The sequence below is a fragment of the Protopterus annectens genome, chromosome 2.part0 (assembly GCF_019279795.1).
Source record: "Protopterus annectens isolate FY-2018-M chromosome 2.part0, PAN1.0, whole genome shotgun sequence".
Lineage (NCBI taxonomy): Eukaryota > Metazoa > Chordata > Ceratodontiformes > Protopteridae > Protopterus > Protopterus annectens.
In genome coordinates this window covers 581,547,682-581,561,761 of record NC_056728.1, presented here as the reverse complement: position 1 = coordinate 581,561,761, position 14,080 = coordinate 581,547,682, and positions in this window count along the sequence as shown.

Here is a 14,080-nt window from a genome sequence, read left to right as displayed (position 1 = left end):
ATGCTTTCTTTGGCTTATAGCTTTACAGCATGAGTTTGACACCAGGTATCTGTCTGTATGATACCCTTTTGGAGGATGTGTGTGTCATCTGGAGAATAAAGTATAGCCCACAGTATGCATTGTCATCAAATACGGGCAGACATATCCCTACTGTGTTTGCTTGTACCTAAGAAAGCTATATGCCAAACAGGAGTGGTCCCAGGACTGGGTGCAGGTGAATACCACTTGTTACTGGCATAGAATAGTACATGGAGGCTGCAAATGTTACTGTGTGTCCTACATCTGTGCGTCAGCTGTCAAGCCATCATCTAACAATCGTTTATGGTCAGTCTGTTGAGGTTATTTATACTACCAGTATGTGGGATGGGTATGAATTGCTGGTGAACTATAGCTTCGCTGTGTTGACCTCCCCTCCCTCACCTATAGCCTTGTTGACTGGCTTGAAGTCTACTAGGTATAGGAGCCAAGATCTGGACTTTAGAGAACCTAAGTGGGTATGGTGCAGTGTTTGCAGGTTCATAATGTCTCTGTTAATGAGTTCCATAATGCTGTGCTCCGTAGTCTTCCAGATAACATTTGTCTGGCTTATAGAGTGAGAGTTTCCAGGACCTGTTGTAGTTCTACCCTTAATCAATTTATGTTAACATTTGCACTGGGTGTGACCAGGGTGGACAGGTTTAAGAATAAGTATATTAGAGGGTCAGGCCAGGTTTGAAGGTTAGTAGACCAAGCAAGATAGGCAGTATTAAGTTGGTTTGTACATGTGCTGAGGAGGGATGCAGAGTATATTGTGAAATAGATGCTTAGGATGAAGCCACCAGGTAACAGGAAAAGAGGAATGCCTAAGATGAGGTTTATGGCTGTGGTGAGAGAGGACATGCAGGTGGATGGTGTGACAGCGGAAGATGCAGAAGTCAGGAAGAAATGATGTACTGTGGAGACCCCTAATGGGAGAATCTGAAAGGTGAAGAAGAAGAAGACGTTGTAGCTCAACCCTTGTGGACTGTGAACACCATTACTGTGTGTCATTCCACAAGTATGTAACCTGTATAAAGGCTGCATCATGCAGTGCAAGTGTAGACGGTCCCTGTTACTAACAGTATACATGGCTTTGATGCATGTGTTTTGTTATTAGGTGATGGGCCTCCCTCTGGAACACAATGAATGCATGGACACAGCATTGTTGTGCAGGTATTCAAAACTCTGTAATGTACTGTGCACCATAAGTCACAGGTGTACATACCATGGCTGGATGTGTATCTGTGTCAGATAGGTATCCACTGCTGATTACAGCCTCTGTGTCTTTAGCAAATAATTGTAGACACATTTTTAGCACATGCATGATGAGTATTCACACAACATCAGTGGTGCATAGATAATTGATGGAATACCATTCGGCCCCATACCCAATGTACGGTACTTATGGTGAGTGTAGATCAGATTGTAGAAATGCCAGTGTCATCCATGACATCATGGCATGCTAAAACACAACTGCATATTTAAACACTACACATACCCAATGTGTGTCATATGACCTAGCCACTCAATAGCATCACAAGACATATGTGTCAGTTGTGCAAATGGTGATTGGTATGCATATTGTTTAGAGGTGCATATATGTGCACACATGCAACATTAAGGTGTATAACAATGAAAGCCATGTGTAGTACTGTGGTTACAATAACTGGATGGGGTATAGGACATCGCCATGAAGCATCATGTGGTCACTCAAGGCTACAAATGTTTCCCAAACCAGCACTACTCATGCTGTGCCAGAACTGTACAACCTTGGCTACATTCACCATTTCACAACCAGTTGTTACATGAGTTTGTAAGGAGGCCAATAAGGAGCATTCCCTGACATGAATGTGTAGTGTGTTGCAGAGTGTTTAAATGCCCCATGATAAGCCTCTACCCCTCAGGTATATTATGTGTAATATGTGGATGAGATTTTGGATACTGGAGTGTATCTTTACAGATGGTTTGGGAATCCTTTATGTCTAGCTTGTTAAAATGCTCTGAGTATGACATAGATGTGCATGTTGAGTATCAACTGTGCCTATCCAATGGTCACTACAGTCTAGCCACATTTGTTTGAGATGATCTGGGTATTGCATGTGTTTGAGGCAGCTAATCACATTAGTGAGATGTGCGTGGTCTTACACCAAACATGCACAGCATGCATTATGGGTAGATGTGTTACATGTGTACATGGCCTACACCTTAACTATGACATGCACTTTTTGTTTACAATAATAAATGTAGAACACACTCACCAGCATCTGTCCGCTGCCTTGATGTCACCCCAGAGGGACCTACATAGAGATGAGACAGTTTGTCAGTGGCCACAACTGTGGCATTGCTACTGAGTGTTTGCAATCTTACAGTACAGCAACAGTTTACATTCACAAGGCTGCAGATTATGTTCCATATGATCGGTATTGCACAGCAACAGGCTCCCCATATTTTAATGACACACTCCACATCTCACATATGCATGATCTACCAATACAGATAACAGTAGTCTAGTCCATGTGTGCTTGCTGGGTGGCCCCAACCTCCATCACGGTGTATGTCTGCTGCTGTTGTTGTTGGGCAGGTGCCACCAGGCCCAGGAGCAGCTCCTCCACTCTGATGAAGGGGGGATGGATATTAACACCACCTCCTGTTGCAAGCTGTTGTCTCCGCACATCAGCAACACACTGACAGACATGTCTGAGAAGATCACTGCAGTGGTGGCGTACCTGATCATATGTCCGGTTATGCAGGCCTACCTCATTTACCCTGCGGACAACATCTTGCCACATTGCAGTACGCTCCTGCTGGTCCTGGCTGGTTTGTGAGAACATGAGACTGTAGTGCTGAATCATACTGGTCATAATTATATCACCTTCAGCACTACTGTAACTGGGGTTCCTATGATGCGCCATGATCCCTGGAAGACATACATATGAAAATATGTCTGAGCAAGTCATATGGCACATTTAACGTTATACAGTGCAGATATCACTGAACTGCCATATATAGCAACCTATTAGCTAACCGAGAGTGAAACACTTTAACTGCCACTTATCACTGCTCACCTCACAACTGCTTGGAAGTGTCTGGTTCACTCTCTATCTAATGAACCATGTTCTGCACAGCAAAAAAATAAAATTAATATATAAGACTATACAAGAGTACCTGGCACACTGTATGCAACACGATGCACCACCTAGCCACAGCAGATATACATCAAGCTGATGTGTAAAGAAATATATCATCCATCACAATGAGTGTAAGGTCCAGTAAATGTATTACTATTATACCACACAACTTATTAATGGCAAACCCGTGGCCAAAATATGTGCACAATTGGGAATATAGGTTGCATACTGCTGTAGTACACTATGAATGTTGCTAGATATGTAGTTATATGTTTTACCACACATATGTCAAAGGGCATGTTACAGACATAACCACACACACATCAGACATAATCACAGGACACAAAGGTATGACAACCCAGATAAGCTTTCAGTGTGTACTATACAGTACTGTGTGTCAGTACTTAAACAACCTTAATCTTGAGAAATGTAATCTGTGATGAATACAGGGACCACACAAAACAGTGGATGCAAGCAATGTGGACATACACCATACTTTGCTGTACAGGCCCAGAGCTTCAAGTAGTACTACAGTACACACATTATTTGGATTCAACAACAGTACCAATCAATAATCATTGGTGTAGTACTTTAGCCTCCAATGACACATCCTAGTTAAAACCAAGGGACTTAATCACACTGTATGCAATAGCACTTTTTCTGCCTAGCAACAGAATACACAGCTTTTGCTAGGATCAAAGCAAGGACCCATAATACCATGACATAAACAGTTTCCCACTAAGCTATCCCACAGATACATATCTTTGACATATTCACAAACACATTGACCATCACAGTCAGTCAACAGTACAGAGAATCTATTGCAACAAGTAGATGTAGGTGTGTATGAGTATATATATATCTATATATATATATATATATATATATATATATATTCATATACATATCCATCGGTGTACATATACGTATATATGTAGGCACATATACATTTCACCTTTCATAGTGAGAATATCCATGACCATGACTATAATTATACAAAAGATGTGAGGTGTACAGTAGTGTAATAAAATTGCACAGTCTTGGGATAAATGCATTGAAGGTGTTCACAGCCCAGGTAGCTTTAGCTGACCTCACTGGCTTCAACATTGCAAACTGAACAAATCACATGCAGTGTTTAACCACCACATGTCATATACCAGCATTATATGCTGTCTTGTTTGTCACACACTAAAACCTACATACAAATATGTGCATACTAACCTTCACCAGCATATATATCTCCACCCTTCACAAACAGTTGCAATATGTCCCCTGCTCTATGCACTTATACAGATGTGAATATATATGACACATATATATTTCTCTGTATGTGTGTGGCATACACACACAAGGTCCATACTGTTGTAAGTCCATGGACCTCACAGCTGAACTGTTGGGCCTTGCTGCAACACAAACAGGTGTCACATATGAGCACACACTAACATTAGCGGGGGTATATTTGGCTACAAATGCTAGATAAGCATACTAGACTGCTACAGCAGTTGCCAATGGTAAGCTACACTTTAATATGACTGTCATGCATGTGTTGTTCTGTCACACCCATGTTTATATAATGTCAAACACAGATAACATGGATCAGATCTTTGACATTTAATGCTGAGCTACACATTTCACAGATATGTCCCACTGCCCACAGGTGCACACTGTATTGTCCATAGCAGTAGTTAAGCAGAACATCTATGCATAAATAAGTACTGCTGCCACATATTAATGGTTCACATTATGTAGACTATTCTTCAATAACATCTACTACATGCCAGTAAATACATATGTGTCACATACCTTTCCTTTGTATGATTTGGTAATATTTATTTTTCCTTTTCTCTGTCTCTCTCTCTCTGTCAGTCTCTGCTATAGAGTGATTGAGTTTGCTGGCAGAGATTGCAGCCTGCTTTTGTAGGTATTTGCACATGAGCATGTGATGGCCTCTGCACCAATTAGTGGCCACCATTTGCTAATTGCATGCATCCGGCTGTGTAGTAATTGCAGCATAGCAACCCAGTACTATAAATTGTTAACTCACGTAGGCTTGGCCCTTTCAGCTTTCCAAGATGGAGATCATCCTTGTTTGCTGTGGACATCATTGTTTAAGACAGAAGGTTGGCATAATTCTTATATCAAAAGCCAGGAGTGTAGCCAGAGATTTACATTTTGTACTCAGACCTAATGTTGCTGCTTCTAGTACCCACTTGTCAGTACAGAAATGTACTCACCCCTCAAAATGCTATCCTAAGATACATGGAAAGATGTACTTTCTTTTCAACTTTTACAATTAACTGCCATACAAAGCTAGTTATTGAGATGTATTCCTTTGGCACAAGAATTGTTTGTGAACTGCTATACTGTGAATATTCATTTACTCAGTTCTAAACAGTTTGTGCTTTTTTAGTGTTGACATTAGCACAAGCTGCTCAGAAAAACTGGACACATTTCAGTGCTGTGAGTATGCTTACCTAAATCCTTGGTAGGCCCTGCACACACACGGGTATATTCTACATTTGGGTAAGGGTGCAGAAGTACAGAGAGTCTAAGTATTATTGTGTGGATTTTATCTTGCTGGACTTACAGGGTTGCTGTGTACATGTTAGTTTATCAAGGCAAGCAGTCTGTCTGCGTAACTCCCAACTGTGGACCTATCCACATGGTAGCCAGATAATAGCCTGTTATTTTTTGTCTGTGCACCACACAGGTCTTTTCAGCAATAGAGCAATGGCATTGTTACAGTTGGTTGCTACCAGTACATGGCTACATCCTTTTGTATTTTAGTGTTGTATTCCTACATAAGGGTATGCTTCCGAAACTCCTTCCAAAGCTATTTTCACAGTGTATAACAGCAGAAAGGCTGATATGCCTCTGTGTTTCTGCCTCTGCCAGACCTCTCAAACAAAAGGCATAATTCACTAAAAGCAACCAAATGGAGAACGAGACAAAGTTGAATGTTTATTCAATCCACAAGAGAACAAGCGATGCATGATTAACGCTATAAATAAAATTTGCATTTTCGTAAAAAACTTCATCAGATACACATACTTGAATGCCTTAACCTTGTTTAAATAATGAACTGGTAATGATGAAACTAAACACTATTGGTTAAACAGTTAATTGATTAAATAGCACCAATAAAAGAAACTTGAACTGTTTTTTTTAAATAAATAAAAACTGTTAAAATCCATGACCTCTCAAACATTCAGGTACATATTTGAACAGACTCAGGGAAAAGTAAAGGAAAAATCAGAGACACATTTAAAATATTAGTGCCATTAAGTTGAAACATTGAGAGAATCAGAGCATATGAATTAATACACCTTTTCTGAAGTAAAAGAAGAGTCTTACTCTTAATTATTGTCATTATTCACCACCTTTCTGCCCAAAGTCAGTAGTTTTAGGAGGGATTCAGAGGAACAAAGCTAAAATGTGTGTCAAAATCAGGGACATCCCTGAAAATCAGGGACAGTTGGGAGGTATGGCCTTTGCCCTAAACAGATATGCCAGTGTTTGTACTGCTGTGATACTGTGTGGGGTTGTAAAGTTATGGTGTAACATTATTTCCTGCTAGAATGGCTGCTTCTCTTATCGCAGTCATGTAATGTAATACCACAACAACTGTTGGTAAAGATCCACAGAACAAGTTGTGTGATATGGCATTCCTATTTTTCCTTTACATTCACTCATTCTGATGCATGATATATTTACATCATCACCAACTTGTTGTATATCTACTGTGGCTTAGTGGTACTTCATGTTGTGTAGTATGTACAGGGTTCGAGACTGACAGAGGTGTTTTATTTTGCTCCTGAGCAGAACAAGGGCCCTCACATACAGAGTGACTAAGGCACTTTTAAGCAGTTGTAAGCAGGTTTATGTGGGTTTGCACGATGCTTAGCAATGCTTAGCTAAGCGCAAACAAGCGCACACTCGTGCAAACCCGCTAACTACTGCTTAATAGTGCTTACTCCCGCTAACCCCCATGCTCATTTCTTTGAAAGAAAAGAAAAATGGGGAGATAGGAAAGTGGTGAAAAAGGGGCACAAAGAGGGAAAGACAGTATAGAAAGTAGCTCGGGATGTGCAGGATGGGTGTAGGGAAGGTCCATAGCTGCCCATTTCTTTAACAGCAACAGCTGTGCATATGGAATAAATTTGGAGGTAGATATGAAACCTTCAACCCCTGAGAGAGGGGTGAGGATAACAAAGTATGTTGTAATGCCAATTAAATTACATTTTATGTGTCCAGTGGACATGTGTGCAAAATGGGCAGCTATGTATGGGGCGTAATTTTTTTTTTGGGAGTAGATTGCCCCTTTTTTTTTCCAGGTGAGAGTGGGATATGGGGTAGGTGGAGTAGGTATATTTGGGGAGGTAGGTTGGGGAGGTAAACAGACAAGACAAACAAAATGTATATGGGGGGGTATATGACATGTGGTGGGTGAACACCTTTGACGGGGAGGGATTTTTGAAAATCGCAAGCCCATGAGCCCACAGATGGAAACAGTGGGACTGAGGTCCCCACCCATGGGCAGTCAACACTGCACCTTCATAGCCCAGAGGGTGGCTGTGCTGGGGGCTGTCTAGGAGTGGCAGGCTCACCCGGGAGTTGTGCCACTCGTGCCTCAAGCTGGCATGGACGTTCTGCAACAGAACGTTTAATCTCTCTACGCACCACAGCCCTGACCATTCGAAGGGTGATAGGTGGCCCTCATCTGCCCATGCTTGCACGGGGGGGCAAGCCTCATCCCCTGCAGCACTTCCACCTGAAGGTGGCACAGGGCCAACGGAGGAGGAGGTCCCAGGCTGGGCACCGGACCTGCTGGTGCTAGGTGCCATGGCCACCTGAGGTGGGACAGATAGGTCCACTGGGACCGGCTTTCCCATACAAACTATGTTTTGGAGGGTTTAATAAAGATATGGGTTACTAACAGTCAACAGCATTCTCAATTAGTTATAACAACATGCAGAAGTATTCCCATTAACTCAACAGTTGAAAAGCAAGCATAACACATGCATATATAGAACAATAGTGGACATTACAACAGCATGCAGGTTGAATTGATGGCAACAGGCCACCAATATTGTGGTATTTTAACAGGTCACATGCATAGAAATAAATGCAAATATTTATAAGCCAATAGGACATATGTTCCAACAAATGTTTTGAGATTAGACATACCGATTGATGTGTGGAATTGCATTTTTTATGCACATACAGTAGGGTGGAAAAGGATAGCTCAGTTAACAACTTATATATCCTTCTAATTTTCACTACATTCCTATTAACTGCAGTTATATGTACCTTACATGTATTATTACACTACCCAATGTCCTTATATTGTGCAACTGGATTTTGCTAAATCATTATATACATGAGCTGTATCTTACATACAAAATGTACAAGATGCAGATGTTACTGCTACATATTTTGAGAATTGCTCACACACACTACTGCTAAGATGGTACACTGACAGCTCTACTTTTATATAATTATCTAGATATGTTCAGATGAAATTATCAGTTATATGTTAATAGCTCCCTACATTTCTGGCAGCACACTGACATTTCTGGGGAACACAATACCAAGCTACTCATGTCCCAGATTAACCTGTACATGCTGGGCATGAACTATCAGTTGAGGGCTGTAAATATGCATAAATGCTACTGGCACTCCCTTCATCCACGTTATATGGGCCTACCCAAGTGTGGGTTAACACTGCTTAATACAACAGTGCTATTTGTAAAATGCAACAATACAACAACATATCATAGAAAATGACACAGACTCACTCCAGGAATTATACATTTATTAAAGGATTATTACACCTTTATTTATTGGGTTAAAACACTTTTTGAAGGGGCTCTCATTTATTTTATATAACAGTACATGCAAAATAATTACTAACCTGCCTGATGACGCAGCCTTTGCAACCTATCTTCATGGGCTTACTGATTCATAGCCCAGACACCTGCAGCTGTGAAGTAAATGCAGTGATACTGAGACATACCTATCCATAGTATAGACAAGCATAGCAATTCTTAACTACTTAATACAATGGCTACTTACTCAGTACTGGGGCATTAGGCATCGCACAGGATTCCTGGATCCACTGGTCCAGTTGATCCTCCTTACATCACTTCAGGTCAGAATAATGGTGCCTTACCTGCTCACCAGTTCAAGGAACACCAGTAGCACTGGTGAGATCACGAGCAAGAATGTTCCAAGCCTCCATTTTATATTGGGTGCCCTGGTACTGGCCCCGCAGGATCTTTCCTCATGACTGTGGACAAGGAGCCAAACCATTACTTTGGACTCCTCAATGCCCCAGCATTGCACTCAAAATTGAGTGCCTTCTCCAACACCGGCCATGCTGACTGCAGAAGGGAGCTACAACCAGTTATGGCAAGTATTCCCGCCTGTGGAGCTAAAATATGCCTCATTTCCCACACTTATTTGTGATTGGCCAGTTTTGAAAAAACTCAGCTGTAGGCACACCTGCTTAGCTGATGTTGGCAATGTTTAATATTCCTTTGATAAATATGTGTCTGTTAAAAGTGCATGGTTATGAAGTGCTGTCATGGCTTAATGGTTATGTACTGTGACTATAGTGTACAGTATCCTGAGTTTGAGCCCTGTCACTGCTTTTTTTTTCTCCTGGCCAGACCTGAATGGTTAAGGTACAGTAAAGGAGGTTTGGCCGTGTTTAGCCGACTTTGCTCAACTTTGCCCGACTTTGCCCAACGTTGCTCGATATTGCCCGATGCTGCACTGGTTAGCGCAGTACACAGCTACACGCAAATATGTTGTAGTTGCACTGGTTGGCGCAGTGCACAGCTGCACGCAAAGACATTGCGCTTGTTAACGCGGTACTCAGCTACGAGCAATTGGATTTAAATATGCTCAAGAGTGGTAAAATGTGCTTAGCAGTCCTTTATATTGCTTAAAATAAGTTACTCATGCCTCAGAATGCATAACCATTTCATCTTCTTATATATATAATTTGTTCACTACTACATATAACATTTGAATGCTTTTTACAAAACGTATACATGATAAATGTCAGGAAATATTTTTGTAAACAGATTTCCAACATAAAATGGAACGTGCAGTAGTGGGACTCGAACCAGAAATGCCTCCTGTTTGCGCGAAGGCTCTAACCACTACGCTATCACTATTTTCTTAATTTGCATATATTTTTCTTATTATTCTCTTTGGTGTCTAAGCTGCTAACTGTAGCTAAGCAATGGGCAATCCCACGCAAACATGCGCAAATACGGGCAGCTATATCGGAAATAAAACAAAAAAAAATTTCTTTTCATTTTTAAATTTGTACGAGATTTAACATATGGGGGAGTGTAGTGTTACAATGTACACATGTGAGCGGACTTGCTCATGTAACTCAACATTTCTCGAGTTTTGTCATCGCAGGGGCGTGGATTTTTGGACTGCTCAGCAGTCTGACACGCCCCCTACACTCGTCCATGCTCCGTGTAAGCTTTAGAGTTGAGGCACTGCGCCCTCATTAATATGCATGACGCACTGCTGTCATACTCTTAGACTGGCGCTTCCATGTAAGACTAATCTAGTCTTATACGGAAGATTAATAAATCCTGGGGAATGTGTTTACTGTGACTGGGATTCAGGTTACTGGCTAAGGCTCTTGTCACCCCTATAGTGCCTTTTTAGGCAAAGTTCAAAGGACAAAACCACCACCATAACAGGTGCAAACATGCAAAATCTGAAGGTAATGCTACTCAGACCTAGAAGTCTAAACCTCAAAATGCACTCTCTTGAAGTACTCCTAAAAATGGAGAACATTGATATCTGTACAGTAAGTGAGACCTTGTTCAAGGTTCCAGAGTGCACCCCTGCAATACCAGGCTAAACTCTTACCACACTTTTCGGCCACCAAACCAGGACCGAAACATTAAAGGTGGAGAACTGTCTATATTCACCAAGGATATTCACACCACCAGGCTAGTTGCCCAACACAATGTGTCTGAAATTCTCCAGGTGCAACTAACACTAGGTAAGACTACAATCCAAACTGTAGCTTGCTACAGATCCCCTACCATGCCCCAAGATTCTCCCTGCAACTTTCTAAACATACTGGAAAATAGTAAGATATGAACAAACACACTAACAGTGGGTGATTTCAGCTACCCTGCCATTAACTGGGAAAACTACTTGTGTACCAACACCTTTGCCCAATGGTTCTTAGAATTCATAAATTCCAATGCCCTGGATCAACTGATCCATAGTCCCACCAGGTGCTCCAATGCTCTAGACCTGCTCATTACCAACATGGGAAATTAATGCTCCACACTTATCGTCATCCTCTCATTGGTCAGGTCTGACCATACGCTAATCACCCTTGACATCCACATCCCTCCCTCACCCCCCAGTAAGGAAACATCCGTAAAAAACTTCTCCAAAGCCAACTTCATGCTACTCAAGTCAGAAGTGACAAACTTCATGACACCCATGCAGATGGGAACTAAAAGTTCGACTGCTGAATCCTACACTAAGGCACTGTATGAGCACATCCATACATGCATGAATCGTGCCATCCCAAATAGAACCAAGATGCTCTCCTCCAAAAAAAGGAAGACAGTCTGGTGGTCCCCTGCCATAAACAAACTTTACAACAAAAGGAAGAAACTGTTGCAGAAAAGAGGAAGATACCAGGATGCAAAAAACTCCATTACCAGCCTCAGTGAGAAGCTGAGATCCTTCATAAAATCCTCCAAAGCTAGTTACGAAAATAAAATTGCCAAGGATTCCAAAGACAACCACAAAGCATTCTATAGCTATGTCAAGAATCTAAATGGCAATGCTCAGATCTTCTCTGAGCTACAACCAAATGGCATTAAATATACTGATCCCAAGGATATTGCCAATATCCTGGCAGATCAATTCAGTGCCAGCTTCACCCCCCTCTCTCCCCCTAAGGGGCCCATATCAATACCGAAAGATTGCCAAATTCCAGTAATAATGGCTACCCAGGTAAAGACTGCACTCTCCACAGCTAGGAATACAGCATCCATGGGACCAGACGACATTTCAGGCTGTGTACTACATGAACTACACAATGAACTGGCACCTCACCTAAGTGTGATGTTTAATCATAGCCTCACCTCAGGTTTCATGCCTACTGAGTGGCACACAGCTACAGTTATCCCACTCCACAAGGGGGGATCCACCTTGGATCCTGGGAACTGCGCCCTACCAGTCTGATGAGCCTAATCTGCAGGGCCATGGAACGTATTATCATGAAACTTATAAACAAAGACATTAGCAACCTACAAACACTGGACCCCACCCAGTTTGGGTTCGTGAAGGGCTGATCTTGTCTCCTGAACCTGATTGACTTCTTCGAATCAGTCTCCAGAGCTGTGGATGAGGGTAAGGCAGTCCACACAGCCTATCTGTACCTTGCCAAGGCCTTCAACACCATCCCCCACTCTGGAATCATAGATAAACTTACTAAGCTGGGCATTAATCCATATGTTACTCGGTAGGTTGCCAACTGGGTTACTGACAGAACCCACACTGTAAATGTAGCCGACTCCAAATCCAGCTCCAGACAAGTGACAAGTGGAGTGCCTAAGGGTTCAGTCCTGGGACTGCTCTTGTTTGGCATCTATTTCTCTGAAGTACAGGCCAACACTAAGCGACTCTGGCTAACAAAGTTCGTAGATAACTGCAAACTGGGAGCCATTATTGAATCCCCAAATGATGTGGATAGTCTATAAAAGGCCCTTACAGAAACAGATGCTTGGTACCAGAACCATGGGCTCAAGCTCAATGCCAAGAAATGTATAGTTATCCTCTTTGAGAAAAAACATGTACCCATGAATTACTACATAGGTGACAGTACACTAAACACTGAAAGTGTGATAAGAGACTTAGGGACACAGGTGGACAGTGGTCTCACCTTTGATAAACACATCGCCACAACAGTCAAGAAATCCTTCTATGTGGCACACCTCATCACTAGGGGATTTTCATCCAGAAAAAAGGAGGTCATTGTCCCACTGTACTCATCCCTCATTAGATCCATTATAGAATACAATGTTCCATTTGGTATGTACCTCTCAAGACATCTGCAACAACTGGAAAGGCTGCAGAAATACCTCACTAAAAGAATCACAGGCCTAAAGCAGATGCCCTATGCTGACTGTCTAAAAAAACTCCAGCTATACTCTGTCACATATCATCTACTCAGAGGCGATGTCTGCTTAACATACAAGGCCATGTCAAGCCCAGAGCTTTTGGACATGCTACACTTAAAGAAATCCCAATCCCTTAGAGCCATATGCTCCAGGGATCTAAACCTTGTCATCACAATGAACAAAACATGCTGGAGGGATAGGTTCCTGACCCACAGACTCCCCAGACTCTGGAAAAGACTGCCCATACATGTCAAGCAGAGCACCTCGTTGGCCCTCTTCAAAAGGAATATTGACGATTGGATGGGAGATAGGAAATTCACCCCGGGGATCACATCAGTCACCCTGCTAGACAGGGGTCCAGGGAAGTAAATACTGTGGGAAGAAATAGGCAGGGAATTGTTATGGCTAGGCTTGTATAGGCCCTAGGGCCGATAGCCTATTAACAACCTATGAACCTATTATAAAGTTCAATTTAAGACTTAGAACCTAAGAATATTACCACTATAAAAATAGTTTGTGTTGAAGAATTTGCCATTCATGCTTCTTTCATAACCCCTATGATTCCAGAGATATGAACATTTGTTTGAAATGTGAAGACATTATCTGATTCTATAAAAAAGCTTAGGCTCCACTCATTGGAAGTTACAGTGCAAACTTCCTGAGCTCCATTGGAGTGAATGAGTTAAGAGGAACAGACCAAAAGTATGAGCCAAACATTCCAGACATTCTGTGAAACTCTGGACAGTTGAG